At 53.2% G+C, this 12,639-nt stretch overlaps 10 non-coding genes across 10 annotated transcripts; all 10 read left to right on the forward strand.

The window, feature by feature from the left end:
• Window positions 1–695: 695 nt before the first annotated feature.
• On the forward strand, window positions 696–814 carry LOC126331566 (5S ribosomal RNA). The gene has a single exon (XR_007563361.1). It is a non-coding gene; the product is annotated as a 5S ribosomal RNA (ribosomal RNA).
• Window positions 815–1,979: 1,165 nt separating this feature from the next.
• On the forward strand, window positions 1,980–2,098 carry LOC126331567 (5S ribosomal RNA). The gene has a single exon (XR_007563362.1). It is a non-coding gene; the product is annotated as a 5S ribosomal RNA (ribosomal RNA).
• Window positions 2,099–3,273: 1,175 nt separating this feature from the next.
• On the forward strand, window positions 3,274–3,392 carry LOC126331568 (5S ribosomal RNA). The gene has a single exon (XR_007563363.1). It is a non-coding gene; the product is annotated as a 5S ribosomal RNA (ribosomal RNA).
• Window positions 3,393–4,567: 1,175 nt separating this feature from the next.
• LOC126331525 (5S ribosomal RNA) lies at window positions 4,568–4,686 on the forward strand. The gene has a single exon (XR_007563321.1). It is a non-coding gene; the product is annotated as a 5S ribosomal RNA (ribosomal RNA).
• Window positions 4,687–5,862: 1,176 nt separating this feature from the next.
• LOC126331569 (5S ribosomal RNA) lies at window positions 5,863–5,981 on the forward strand. Its single transcript, XR_007563364.1, has one exon. It is a non-coding gene; the product is annotated as a 5S ribosomal RNA (ribosomal RNA).
• A 1,175-nt stretch (window positions 5,982–7,156) lies between these two features.
• Window positions 7,157–7,275, forward strand: LOC126331479 (5S ribosomal RNA). The gene has a single exon (XR_007563279.1). It is a non-coding gene; the product is annotated as a 5S ribosomal RNA (ribosomal RNA).
• Window positions 7,276–8,450: 1,175 nt separating this feature from the next.
• Window positions 8,451–8,569, forward strand: LOC126331526 (5S ribosomal RNA). The gene has a single exon (XR_007563322.1). It is a non-coding gene; the product is annotated as a 5S ribosomal RNA (ribosomal RNA).
• A 1,176-nt stretch (window positions 8,570–9,745) lies between these two features.
• Window positions 9,746–9,864, forward strand: LOC126331480 (5S ribosomal RNA). Its single transcript, XR_007563280.1, has one exon. It is a non-coding gene; the product is annotated as a 5S ribosomal RNA (ribosomal RNA).
• A 1,175-nt stretch (window positions 9,865–11,039) lies between these two features.
• On the forward strand, window positions 11,040–11,158 carry LOC126331481 (5S ribosomal RNA). Its single transcript, XR_007563281.1, has one exon. It is a non-coding gene; the product is annotated as a 5S ribosomal RNA (ribosomal RNA).
• Window positions 11,159–12,333: 1,175 nt separating this feature from the next.
• On the forward strand, window positions 12,334–12,452 carry LOC126331483 (5S ribosomal RNA). The gene has a single exon (XR_007563282.1). It is a non-coding gene; the product is annotated as a 5S ribosomal RNA (ribosomal RNA).
• Window positions 12,453–12,639: the final 187 nt, after the last annotated feature.

Here is a 12,639-nt window from a genome sequence, read left to right on the forward strand (position 1 = left end):
AATACACCAGGGCTTATAGTTTTGTAGCAGTGTTCAAGTGCAAATTTGTAAACAAAAATTTATCTTTCGCCGCTAGAGGAGATGGATGCTTTGTCGAACCGCCTGTCTCTCGTGTCCGTGTTCTCGCACCTTTCCACGGCACGGCGCTGCTCTAGTAGCTCCGAACGGCCGCACACGGCGCCTCAGACACGCCGGTTCGGCCCGCGTCCATCTCGCAGATGTTTCTCGTGCTTGTGCAGCCATATGGACCGCGACCCGAGCGGCAGCGAGCGGCAGTCGAGCAAAGTCGGGACAAGTCGGGACGGAAGGGGAGGGGACAGGCGAGCGAATTACGCAAATATCTGGAATCGCGGCGTGTGTCGGGCAGGTGAGGAAGCTTCCGTCGGTCCAGCAGGACACTGCCACACCCCGCGCAGTCCCCCCGCCGCCCGGCCGCGCGCATGCCCTGCGCCGGATAACAAGAACAAGGTGCGTCTCCCGCGAGTGTCGGAGGCCGCACGCACCAAACGAATGACAGGCGGTGCAACGAGCAGCTGTGTTGTGCGTCCGACCCACGTGGCGGCGCGCCGCACTGCGCGTCGCCTTCGAGGTGGAAGGACGTGCTTTGCGTCAAATGTGCCACCGAAAAACGGCGATTGCGTGTGTTGGGAGGAGAGGCGAAGCCTTCTTCTGCTGTGCGGATACAGTATAAGGACGCCAACGGCCATACCATGTTGAATACACCGGTTCTCGTCCGATCACCGAAGTTAAGCAACATCGGGCCCGGTTAGTACTTGGATGGGTGACCGCCTGGGAACACCGGGTGCTGTTGGCTCCCTCTCATTTTTTCCTTTTTACCTCGCTACACCGGCCAGCCCTCTTTTCATACTAACTCTCAGGTGTGACAAAGATGCTTCCTCGAGCATTTTAAACTACTGTATTAAACGTAAGATACGAAATTACAGTAATAAATTCAGTTTGAGCAAGAATGCGCGAAGGAAGAGTGCTAGAACACCTTGAAAGTAACGAAACACTGCGAATCGACAGATGTGCTCTTGAAGTGCGTCAGAGCCTACTGTTTTGTAAGAGCGATAAATTCCAAAAACTAACTAAATAAATAAAAAATTAAAAAAAAAATCAACTGTTCTCGCCCGATCACCGACGATAAGCAACAACTTTAGTATTCGGATCGGTGACCGCCTGGGAACTCTGGCTGTCTTCATTTTTTGCTTTTTTTTTTCGCTACCCGTGCCAGCCCTCTTTTCCAAAGTGTCTCTAGAAATAACAAGAGTATGAAGCGACAGGGATGTTCTGAAATACACCAGGGCTTATAGTTTTGTAGCAGTGTTCAAGTGCAAATTTGTAAACAAAAATTTATCTTTCGCCGCTAGAGGAGATGGATGCTTTGTCGAACCGCCTGTCTCTCGTGTCCGTGTTCTCGCACCTTTCCACGGCACGGCGCTGCTCTAGTAGCTCCGAACGGCCGCACACGGCGCCTCAGACACGCCGGTTCGGCCCGCGTCCATCTCGCAGATGTTTCTCGTGCTTGTGCAGCCATATGGACCGCGACCCGAGCGGCAGCGAGCGGCAGTCGGGACAAGTCGGGACGGAAGGGGAGGGGACAGGCGAGCGAATTACGCAAATATCTGGAATCGCGGCGTGTGTCGGGCAGGTGAGGAAGCTTCCGTCGGTCCAGCAGGACACTGCCACACCCCGCGCAGTCCCCCCGCCGCCCGGCCGCGCGCATGCCCTGCGCCGGATAACAAGAACAAGGTGCGTCTCCCGCGAGTGTCGGAGGCCGCACGCACCAAACGAATGACAGGCGGTGCAACGAGCAGCTGTGTTGTGCGTCCGACCCACGTGGCGGCGCGCCGCACTGCGCGTCGCCTTCGAGGTGGAAGGACGTGCTTTGCGTCAAATGTGCCACCGAAAAACGGCGATTGCGTGTGTTGGGAGGAGAGGCGAAGCCTTCTTCTGCTGTGCGGATACAGTATAAGGACGCCAACGGCCATACCATGTTGAATACACCGGTTCTCGTCCGATCACCGAAGTTAAGCAACATCGGGCCCGGTTAGTACTTGGATGGGTGACCGCCTGGGAACACCGGGTGCTGTTGGCTCCCTCTCATTTTTTCCTTTTTACCTCGCTACACCGGCCAGCCCTCTTTTCATACTAACTCTCAGGTGTGACAAAGATGCTTCCTCGAGCATTTTAAACTACTGTATTAAACGTAAGATACGAAATTACAGTAATAAATTCAGTTTGAGCAAGAATGCGCGAAGGAAGAGTGCTAGAACACCTTGAAAGTAACGAAACACTGCGAATCGACAGATGTGCTCTTGAAGTGCGTCAGAGCCTACTGTTTTGTAAGAGCGATAAATTCCAAAAACTAACTAAATAAATAAAAAATTAAAAAAAAAATCAACTGTTCTCGCCCGATCACCGACGATAAGCAACAACTTTAGTATTCGGATCGGTGACCGCCTGGGAACTCTGGCTGTCTTCATTTTTTGCTTTTTTTTTTCGCTACCCGTGCCAGCCCTCTTTTCCAAAGTGTCTCTAGAAATAACAAGAGTATGAAGCGACAGGGATGTTCTGAAATACACCAGGGCTTATAGTTTTGTAGCAGTGTTCAAGTGCAAATTTGTAAACAAAAATTTATCTTTCGCCGCTAGAGGAGATGGATGCTTTGTCGAACCGCCTGTCTCTCGTGTCCGTGTTCTCGCACCTTTCCACGGCACGGCGCTGCTCTAGTAGCTCCGAACGGCCGCACACGGCGCCTCAGACACGCCGGTTCGGCCCGCGTCCATCTCGCAGATGTTTCTCGTGCTTGTGCAGCCATATGGACCGCGACCCGAGCGGCAGCGAGCGGCAGTCGAGCAAAGTCGGGACAAGTCGGGACGGAAGGGGAGGGGACAGGCGAGCGAATTACGCAAATATCTGGAATCGCGGCGTGTGTCGGGCAGGTGAGGAAGCTTCCGTCGGTCCAGCAGGACACTGCCACACCCCGCGCAGTCCCCCCGCCGCCCGGCCGCGCGCATGCCCTGCGCCGGATAACAAGAACAAGGTGCGTCTCCCGCGAGTGTCGGAGGCCGCACGCACCAAACGAATGACAGGCGGTGCAACGAGCAGCTGTGTTGTGCGTCCGACCCACGTGGCGGCGCGCCGCACTGCGCGTCGCCTTCGAGGTGGAAGGACGTGCTTTGCGTCAAATGTGCCACCGAAAAACGGCGATTGCGTGTGTTGGGAGGAGAGGCGAAGCCTTCTTCTGCTGTGCGGATACAGTATAAGGACGCCAACGGCCATACCATGTTGAATACACCGGTTCTCGTCCGATCACCGAAGTTAAGCAACATCGGGCCCGGTTAGTACTTGGATGGGTGACCGCCTGGGAACACCGGGTGCTGTTGGCTCCCTCTCATTTTTTCCTTTTTACCTCGCTACACCGGCCAGCCCTCTTTTCATACTAACTCTCAGGTGTGACAAAGATGCTTCCTCGAGCATTTTAAACTACTGTATTAAACGTAAGATACGAAATTACAGTAATAAATTCAGTTTGAGCAAGAATGCGCGAAGGAAGAGTGCTAGAACACCTTGAAAGTAACGAAACACTGCGAATCGACAGATGTGCTCTTGAAGTGCGTCAGAGCCTACTGTTTTGTAAGAGCGATAAATTCCAAAAACTAACTAAATAAATAAAAAATTAAAAAAAAAATCAACTGTTCTCGCCCGATCACCGACGATAAGCAACAACTTTAGTATTCGGATCGGTGACCGCCTGGGAACTCTGGCTGTCTTCATTTTTTGCTTTTTTTTTTCGCTACCCGTGCCAGCCCTCTTTTCCAAAGTGTCTCTAGAAATAACAAGAGTATGAAGCGACAGGGATGTTCTGAAATACACCAGGGCTTATAGTTTTGTAGCAGTGTTCAAGTGCAAATTTGTAAACAAAAATTTATCTTTCGCCGCTAGAGGAGATGGATGCTTTGTCGAACCGCCTGTCTCTCGTGTCCGTGTTCTCGCACCTTTCCACGGCACGGCGCTGCTCTAGTAGCTCCGAACGGCCGCACACGGCGCCTCAGACACGCCGGTTCGGCCCGCGTCCATCTCGCAGATGTTTCTCGTGCTTGTGCAGCCATATGGACCGCGACCCGAGCGGCAGCGAGCGGCAGTCGAGCAAAGTCGGGACAAGTCGGGACGGAAGGGGAGGGGACAGGCGAGCGAATTACGCAAATATCTGGAATCGCGGCGTGTGTCGGGCAGGTGAGGAAGCTTCCGTCGGTCCAGCAGGACACTGCCACACCCCGCGCAGTCCCCCCGCCGCCCGGCCGCGCGCATGCCCTGCGCCGGATAACAAGAACAAGGTGCGTCTCCCGCGAGTGTCGGAGGCCGCACGCACCAAACGAATGACAGGCGGTGCAACGAGCAGCTGTGTTGTGCGTCCGACCCACGTGGCGGCGCGCCGCACTGCGCGTCGCCTTCGAGGTGGAAGGACGTGCTTTGCGTCAAATGTGCCACCGAAAAACGGCGATTGCGTGTGTTGGGAGGAGAGGCGAAGCCTTCTTCTGCTGTGCGGATACAGTATAAGGACGCCAACGGCCATACCATGTTGAATACACCGGTTCTCGTCCGATCACCGAAGTTAAGCAACATAGGGCCCGGTTAGTACTTGGATGGGTGACCGCCTGGGAACACCGGGTGCTGTTGGCTCCCTCTCATTTTTTCCTTTTTACCTCGCTACACCGGCCAGCCCTCTTTTCATACTAACTCTCAGGTGTGACAAAGATGCTTCCTCGAGCATTTTAAACTACTGTATTAAACGTAAGATACGAAATTACAGTAATAAATTCAGTTTGAGCAAGAATGCGCGAAGGAAGAGTGCTAGAACACCTTGAAAGTAACGAAACACTGCGAATCGACAGATGTGCTCTTGAAGTGCGTCAGAGCCTACTGTTTTGTAAGAGCGATAAATTCCAAAAACTAACTAAATAAATAAAAAATTAAAAAAAAAATCAACTGTTCTCGCCCGATCACCGACGATAAGCAACAACTTTAGTATTCGGATCGGTGACCGCCTGGGAACTCTGGCTGTCTTCATTTTTTGCTTTTTTTTTTTCGCTACCCGTGCCAGCCCTCTTTTCCAAAGTGTCTCTAGAAATAACAAGAGTATGAAGCGACAGGGATGTTCTGAAATACACCAGGGCTTATAGTTTTGTAGCAGTGTTCAAGTGCAAATTTGTAAACAAAAATTTATCTTTCGCCGCTAGAGGAGATGGATGCTTTGTCGAACCGCCTGTCTCTCGTGTCCGTGTTCTCGCACCTTTCCACGGCACGGCGCTGCTCTAGTAGCTCCGAACGGCCGCACACGGCGCCTCAGACACGCCGGTTCGGCCCGCGTCCATCTCGCAGATGTTTCTCGTGCTTGTGCAGCCATATGGACCGCGACCCGAGCGGCAGCGAGCGGCAGTCGAGCAAAGTCGGGACAAGTCGGGACGGAAGGGGAGGGGACAGGCGAGCGAATTACGCAAATATCTGGAATCGCGGCGTGTGTCGGGCAGGTGAGGAAGCTTCCGTCGGTCCAGCAGGACACTGCCACACCCCGCGCAGTCCCCCCGCCGCCCGGCCGCGCGCATGCCCTGCGCCGGATAACAAGAACAAGGTGCGTCTCCCGCGAGTGTCGGAGGCCGCACGCACCAAACGAATGACAGGCGGTGCAACGAGCAGCTGTGTTGTGCGTCCGACCCACGTGGCGGCGCGCCGCACTGCGCGTCGCCTTCGAGGTGGAAGGACGTGCTTTGCGTCAAATGTGCCACCGAAAAACGGCGATTGCGTGTGTTGGGAGGAGAGGCGAAGCCTTCTTCTGCTGTGCGGATACAGTATAAGGACGCCAACGGCCATACCATGTTGAATACACCGGTTCTCGTCCGATCACCGAAGTTAAGCAACATCGGGCCCGGTTAGTACTTGGATGGGTGACCGCCTGGGAACACCGGGTGCTGTTGGCTCCCTCTCATTTTTTCCTTTTTACCTCGCTACACCGGCCAGCCCTCTTTTCATACTAACTCTCAGGTGTGACAAAGATGCTTCCTCGAGCATTTTAAACTACTGTATTAAACGTAAGATACGAAATTACAGTAATAAATTCAGTTTGAGCAAGAATGCGCGAAGGAAGAGTGCTAGAACACCTTGAAAGTAACGAAACACTGCGAATCGACAGATGTGCTCTTGAAGTGCGTCAGAGCCTACTGTTTTGTAAGAGCGATAAATTCCAAAAACTAACTAAATAAATAAAAAATTAAAAAAAAAATCAACTGTTCTCGCCCGATCACCGACGATAAGCAACAACTTTAGTATTCGGATCGGTGACCGCCTGGGAACTCTGGCTGTCTTCATTTTTTGCTTTTTTTTTTCGCTACCCGTGCCAGCCCTCTTTTCCAAAGTGTCTCTAGAAATAACAAGAGTATGAAGCGACAGGGATGTTCTGAAATACACCAGGGCTTATAGTTTTGTAGCAGTGTTCAAGTGCAAATTTGTAAACAAAAATTTATCTTTCGCCGCTAGAGGAGATGGATGCTTTGTCGAACCGCCTGTCTCTCGTGTCCGTGTTCTCGCACCTTTCCACGGCACGGCGCTGCTCTAGTAGCTCCGAACGGCCGCACACGGCGCCTCAGACACGCCGGTTCGGCCCGCGTCCATCTCGCAGATGTTTCTCGTGCTTGTGCAGCCATATGGACCGCGACCCGAGCGGCAGCGAGCGGCAGTCGAGCAAAGTCGGGACAAGTCGGGACGGAAGGGGAGGGGACAGGCGAGCGAATTACGCAAATATCTGGAATCGCGGCGTGTGTCGGGCAGGTGAGGAAGCTTCCGTCGGTCCAGCAGGACACTGCCACACCCCGCGCAGTCCCCCCGCCGCCCGGCCGCGCGCATGCCCTGCGCCGGATAACAAGAACAAGGTGCGTCTCCCGCGAGTGTCGGAGGCCGCACGCACCAAACGAATGACAGGCGGTGCAACGAGCAGCTGTGTTGTGCGTCCGACCCACGTGGCGGCGCGCCGCACTGCGCGTCGCCTTCGAGGTGGAAGGACGTGCTTTGCGTCAAATGTGCCACCGAAAAACGGCGATTGCGTGTGTTGGGAGGAGAGGCGAAGCCTTCTTCTGCTGTGCGGATACAGTATAAGGACGCCAACGGCCATACCATGTTGAATACACCGGTTCTCGTCCGATCACCGAAGTTAAGCAACATCGGGCCCGGTTAGTACTTGGATGGGTGACCGCCTGGGAACACCGGGTGCTGTTGGCTCCCTCTCATTTTTTCCTTTTTACCTCGCTACACCGGCCAGCCCTCTTTTCATACTAACTCTCAGGTGTGACAAAGATGCTTCCTCGAGCATTTTAAACTACTGTATTAAACGTAAGATACGAAATTACAGTAATAAATTCAGTTTGAGCAAGAATGCGCGAAGGAAGAGTGCTAGAACACCTTGAAAGTAACGAAACACTGCGAATCGACAGATGTGCTCTTGAAGTGCGTCAGAGCCTACTGTTTTGTAAGAGCGATAAATTCCAAAAACTAACTAAATAAATAAAAAATTAAAAAAAAAATCAACTGTTCTCGCCCGATCACCGACGATAAGCAACAACTTTAGTATTCGGATCGGTGACCGCCTGGGAACTCTGGCTGTCTTCATTTTTTGCTTTTTTTTTTCGCTACCCGTGCCAGCCCTCTTTTCCAAAGTGTCTCTAGAAATAACAAGAGTATGAAGCGACAGGGATGTTCTGAAATACACCAGGGCTTATAGTTTTGTAGCAGTGTTCAAGTGCAAATTTGTAAACAAAAATTTATCTTTCGCCGCTAGAGGAGATGGATGCTTTGTCGAACCGCCTGTCTCTCGTGTCCGTGTTCTCGCACCTTTCCACGGCACGGCGCTGCTCTAGTAGCTCCGAACGGCCGCACACGGCGCCTCAGACACGCCGGTTCGGCCCGCGTCCATCTCGCAGATGTTTCTCGTGCTTGTGCAGCCATATGGACCGCGACCCGAGCGGCAGCGAGCGGCAGTCGAGCAAAGTCGGGACAAGTCGGGACGGAAGGGGAGGGGACAGGCGAGCGAATTACGCAAATATCTGGAATCGCGGCGTGTGTCGGGCAGGTGAGGAAGCTTCCGTCGGTCCAGCAGGACACTGCCACACCCCGCGCAGTCCCCCCGCCGCCCGGCCGCGCGCATGCCCTGCGCCGGATAACAAGAACAAGGTGCGTCTCCCGCGAGTGTCGGAGGCCGCACGCACCAAACGAATGACAGGCGGTGCAACGAGCAGCTGTGTTGTGCGTCCGACCCACGTGGCGGCGCGCCGCACTGCGCGTCGCCTTCGAGGTGGAAGGACGTGCTTTGCGTCAAATGTGCCACCGAAAAACGGCGATTGCGTGTGTTGGGAGGAGAGGCGAAGCCTTCTTCTGCTGTGCGGATACAGTATAAGGACGCCAACGGCCATACCATGTTGAATACACCGGTTCTCGTCCGATCACCGAAGTTAAGCAACATAGGGCCCGGTTAGTACTTGGATGGGTGACCGCCTGGGAACACCGGGTGCTGTTGGCTCCCTCTCATTTTTTCCTTTTTACCTCGCTACACCGGCCAGCCCTCTTTTCATACTAACTCTCAGGTGTGACAAAGATGCTTCCTCGAGCATTTTAAACTACTGTATTAAACGTAAGATACGAAATTACAGTAATAAATTCAGTTTGAGCAAGAATGCGCGAAGGAAGAGTGCTAGAACACCTTGAAAGTAACGAAACACTGCGAATCGACAGATGTGCTCTTGAAGTGCGTCAGAGCCTACTGTTTTGTAAGAGCGATAAATTCCAAAAACTAACTAAATAAATAAAAAATTAAAAAAAAAATCAACTGTTCTCGCCCGATCACCGACGATAAGCAACAACTTTAGTATTCGGATCGGTGACCGCCTGGGAACTCTGGCTGTCTTCATTTTTTGCTTTTTTTTTTTCGCTACCCGTGCCAGCCCTCTTTTCCAAAGTGTCTCTAGAAATAACAAGAGTATGAAGCGACAGGGATGTTCTGAAATACACCAGGGCTTATAGTTTTGTAGCAGTGTTCAAGTGCAAATTTGTAAACAAAAATTTATCTTTCGCCGCTAGAGGAGATGGATGCTTTGTCGAACCGCCTGTCTCTCGTGTCCGTGTTCTCGCACCTTTCCACGGCACGGCGCTGCTCTAGTAGCTCCGAACGGCCGCACACGGCGCCTCAGACACGCCGGTTCGGCCCGCGTCCATCTCGCAGATGTTTCTCGTGCTTGTGCAGCCATATGGACCGCGACCCGAGCGGCAGCGAGCGGCAGTCGAGCAAAGTCGGGACAAGTCGGGACGGAAGGGGAGGGGACAGGCGAGCGAATTACGCAAATATCTGGAATCGCGGCGTGTGTCGGGCAGGTGAGGAAGCTTCCGTCGGTCCAGCAGGACACTGCCACACCCCGCGCAGTCCCCCCGCCGCCCGGCCGCGCGCATGCCCTGCGCCGGATAACAAGAACAAGGTGCGTCTCCCGCGAGTGTCGGAGGCCGCACGCACCAAACGAATGACAGGCGGTGCAACGAGCAGCTGTGTTGTGCGTCCGACCCACGTGGCGGCGCGCCGCACTGCGCGTCGCCTTCGAGGTGGAAGGACGTGCTTTGCGTCAAATGTGCCACCGAAAAACGGCGATTGCGTGTGTTGGGAGGAGAGGCGAAGCCTTCTTCTGCTGTGCGGATACAGTATAAGGACGCCAACGGCCATACCATGTTGAATACACCGGTTCTCGTCCGATCACCGAAGTTAAGCAACATCGGGCCCGGTTAGTACTTGGATGGGTGACCGCCTGGGAACACCGGGTGCTGTTGGCTCCCTCTCATTTTTTCCTTTTTACCTCGCTACACCGGCCAGCCCTCTTTTCATACTAACTCTCAGGTGTGACAAAGATGCTTCCTCGAGCATTTTAAACTACTGTATTAAACGTAAGATACGAAATTACAGTAATAAATTCAGTTTGAGCAAGAATGCGCGAAGGAAGAGTGCTAGAACACCTTGAAAGTAACGAAACACTGCGAATCGACAGATGTGCTCTTGAAGTGCGTCAGAGCCTACTGTTTTGTAAGAGCGATAAATTCCAAAAACTAACTAAATAAATAAAAAATTAAAAAAAAAATCAACTGTTCTCGCCCGATCACCGACGATAAGCAACAACTTTAGTATTCGGATCGGTGACCGCCTGGGAACTCTGGCTGTCTTCATTTTTTGCTTTTTTTTTTCGCTACCCGTGCCAGCCCTCTTTTCCAAAGTGTCTCTAGAAATAACAAGAGTATGAAGCGACAGGGATGTTCTGAAATACACCAGGGCTTATAGTTTTGTAGCAGTGTTCAAGTGCAAATTTGTAAACAAAAATTTATCTTTCGCCGCTAGAGGAGATGGATGCTTTGTCGAACCGCCTGTCTCTCGTGTCCGTGTTCTCGCACCTTTCCACGGCACGGCGCTGCTCTAGTAGCTCCGAACGGCCGCACACGGCGCCTCAGACACGCCGGTTCGGCCCGCGTCCATCTCGCAGATGTTTCTCGTGCTTGTGCAGCCATATGGACCGCGACCCGAGCGGCAGCGAGCGGCAGTCGAGCAAAGTCGGGACAAGTCGGGACGGAAGGGGAGGGGACAGGCGAGCGAATTACGCAAATATCTGGAATCGCGGCGTGTGTCGGGCAGGTGAGGAAGCTTCCGTCGGTCCAGCAGGACACTGCCACACCCCGCGCAGTCCCCCCGCCGCCCGGCCGCGCGCATGCCCTGCGCCGGATAACAAGAACAAGGTGCGTCTCCCGCGAGTGTCGGAGGCCGCACGCACCAAACGAATGACAGGCGGTGCAACGAGCAGCTGTGTTGTGCGTCCGACCCACGTGGCGGCGCGCCGCACTGCGCGTCGCCTTCGAGGTGGAAGGACGTGCTTTGCGTCAAATGTGCCACCGAAAAACGGCGATTGCGTGTGTTGGGAGGAGAGGCGAAGCCTTCTTCTGCTGTGCGGATACAGTATAAGGACGCCAACGGCCATACCATGTTGAATACACCGGTTCTCGTCCGATCACCGAAGTTAAGCAACATCGGGCCCGGTTAGTACTTGGATGGGTGACCGCCTGGGAACACCGGGTGCTGTTGGCTCCCTCTCATTTTTTCCTTTTTACCTCGCTACACCGGCCAGCCCTCTTTTCATACTAACTCTCAGGTGTGACAAAGATGCTTCCTCGAGCATTTTAAACTACTGTATTAAACGTAAGATACGAAATTACAGTAATAAATTCAGTTTGAGCAAGAATGCGCGAAGGAAGAGTGCTAGAACACCTTGAAAGTAACGAAACACTGCGAATCGACAGATGTGCTCTTGAAGTGCGTCAGAGCCTACTGTTTTGTAAGAGCGATAAATTCCAAAAACTAACTAAATAAATAAAAAATTAAAAAAAAAATCAACTGTTCTCGCCCGATCACCGACGATAAGCAACAACTTTAGTATTCGGATCGGTGACCGCCTGGGAACTCTGGCTGTCTTCATTTTTTGCTTTTTTTTTTCGCTACCCGTGCCAGCCCTCTTTTCCAAAGTGTCTCTAGAAATAACAAGAGTATGAAGCGACAGGGATGTTCTGAAATACACCAGGGCTTATAGTTTTGTAGCAGTGTTCAAGTGCAAATTTGTAAACAAAAATTTATCTTTCGCCGCTAGAGGAGATGGATGCTTTGTCGAACCGCCTGTCTCTCGTGTCCGTGTTCTCGCACCTTTCCACGGCACGGCGCTGCTCTAGTAGCTCCGAACGGCCGCACACGGCGCCTCAGACACGCCGGTTCGGCCCGCGTCCATCTCGCAGATGTTTCTCGTGCTTGTGCAGCCATATGGACCGCGACCCGAGCGGCAGCGAGCGGCAGTCGAGCAAAGTCGGGACAAGTCGGGACGGAAGGGGAGGGGACAGGCGAGCGAATTACGCAAATATCTGGAATCGCGGCGTGTGTCGGGCAGGTGAGGAAGCTTCCGTCGGTCCAGCAGGACACTGCCACACCCCGCGCAGTCCCCCCGCCGCCCGGCCGCGCGCATGCCCTGCGCCGGATAACAAGAACAAGGTGCGTCTCCCGCGAGTGTCGGAGGCCGCACGCACCAAACGAATGACAGGCGGTGCAACGAGCAGCTGTGTTGTGCGTCCGACCCACGTGGCGGCGCGCCGCACTGCGCGTCGCCTTCGAGGTGGAAGGACGTGCTTTGCGTCAAATGTGCCACCGAAAAACGGCGATTGCGTGTGTTGGGAGGAGAGGCGAAGCCTTCTTCTGCTGTGCGGATACAGTATAAGGACGCCAACGGCCATACCATGTTGAATACACCGGTTCTCGTCCGATCACCGAAGTTAAGCAACATCGGGCCCGGTTAGTACTTGGATGGGTGACCGCCTGGGAACACCGGGTGCTGTTGGCTCCCTCTCATTTTTTCCTTTTTACCTCGCTACACCGGCCAGCCCTCTTTTCATACTAACTCTCAGGTGTGACAAAGATGCTTCCTCGAGCATTTTAAACTACTGTATTAAACGTAAGATACGAAATTACAGTAATAAATTCAGTTTGAGCAAGAATGCGCGAAGGAAGAGTGCTAGAACACCTTGAAA

Source organism: Schistocerca gregaria, unplaced genomic scaffold, assembly GCF_023897955.1.
Source record: "Schistocerca gregaria isolate iqSchGreg1 unplaced genomic scaffold, iqSchGreg1.2 ptg001374l, whole genome shotgun sequence".
In the NCBI taxonomy this organism is placed as follows: domain Eukaryota; kingdom Metazoa; phylum Arthropoda; class Insecta; order Orthoptera; family Acrididae; genus Schistocerca; species Schistocerca gregaria.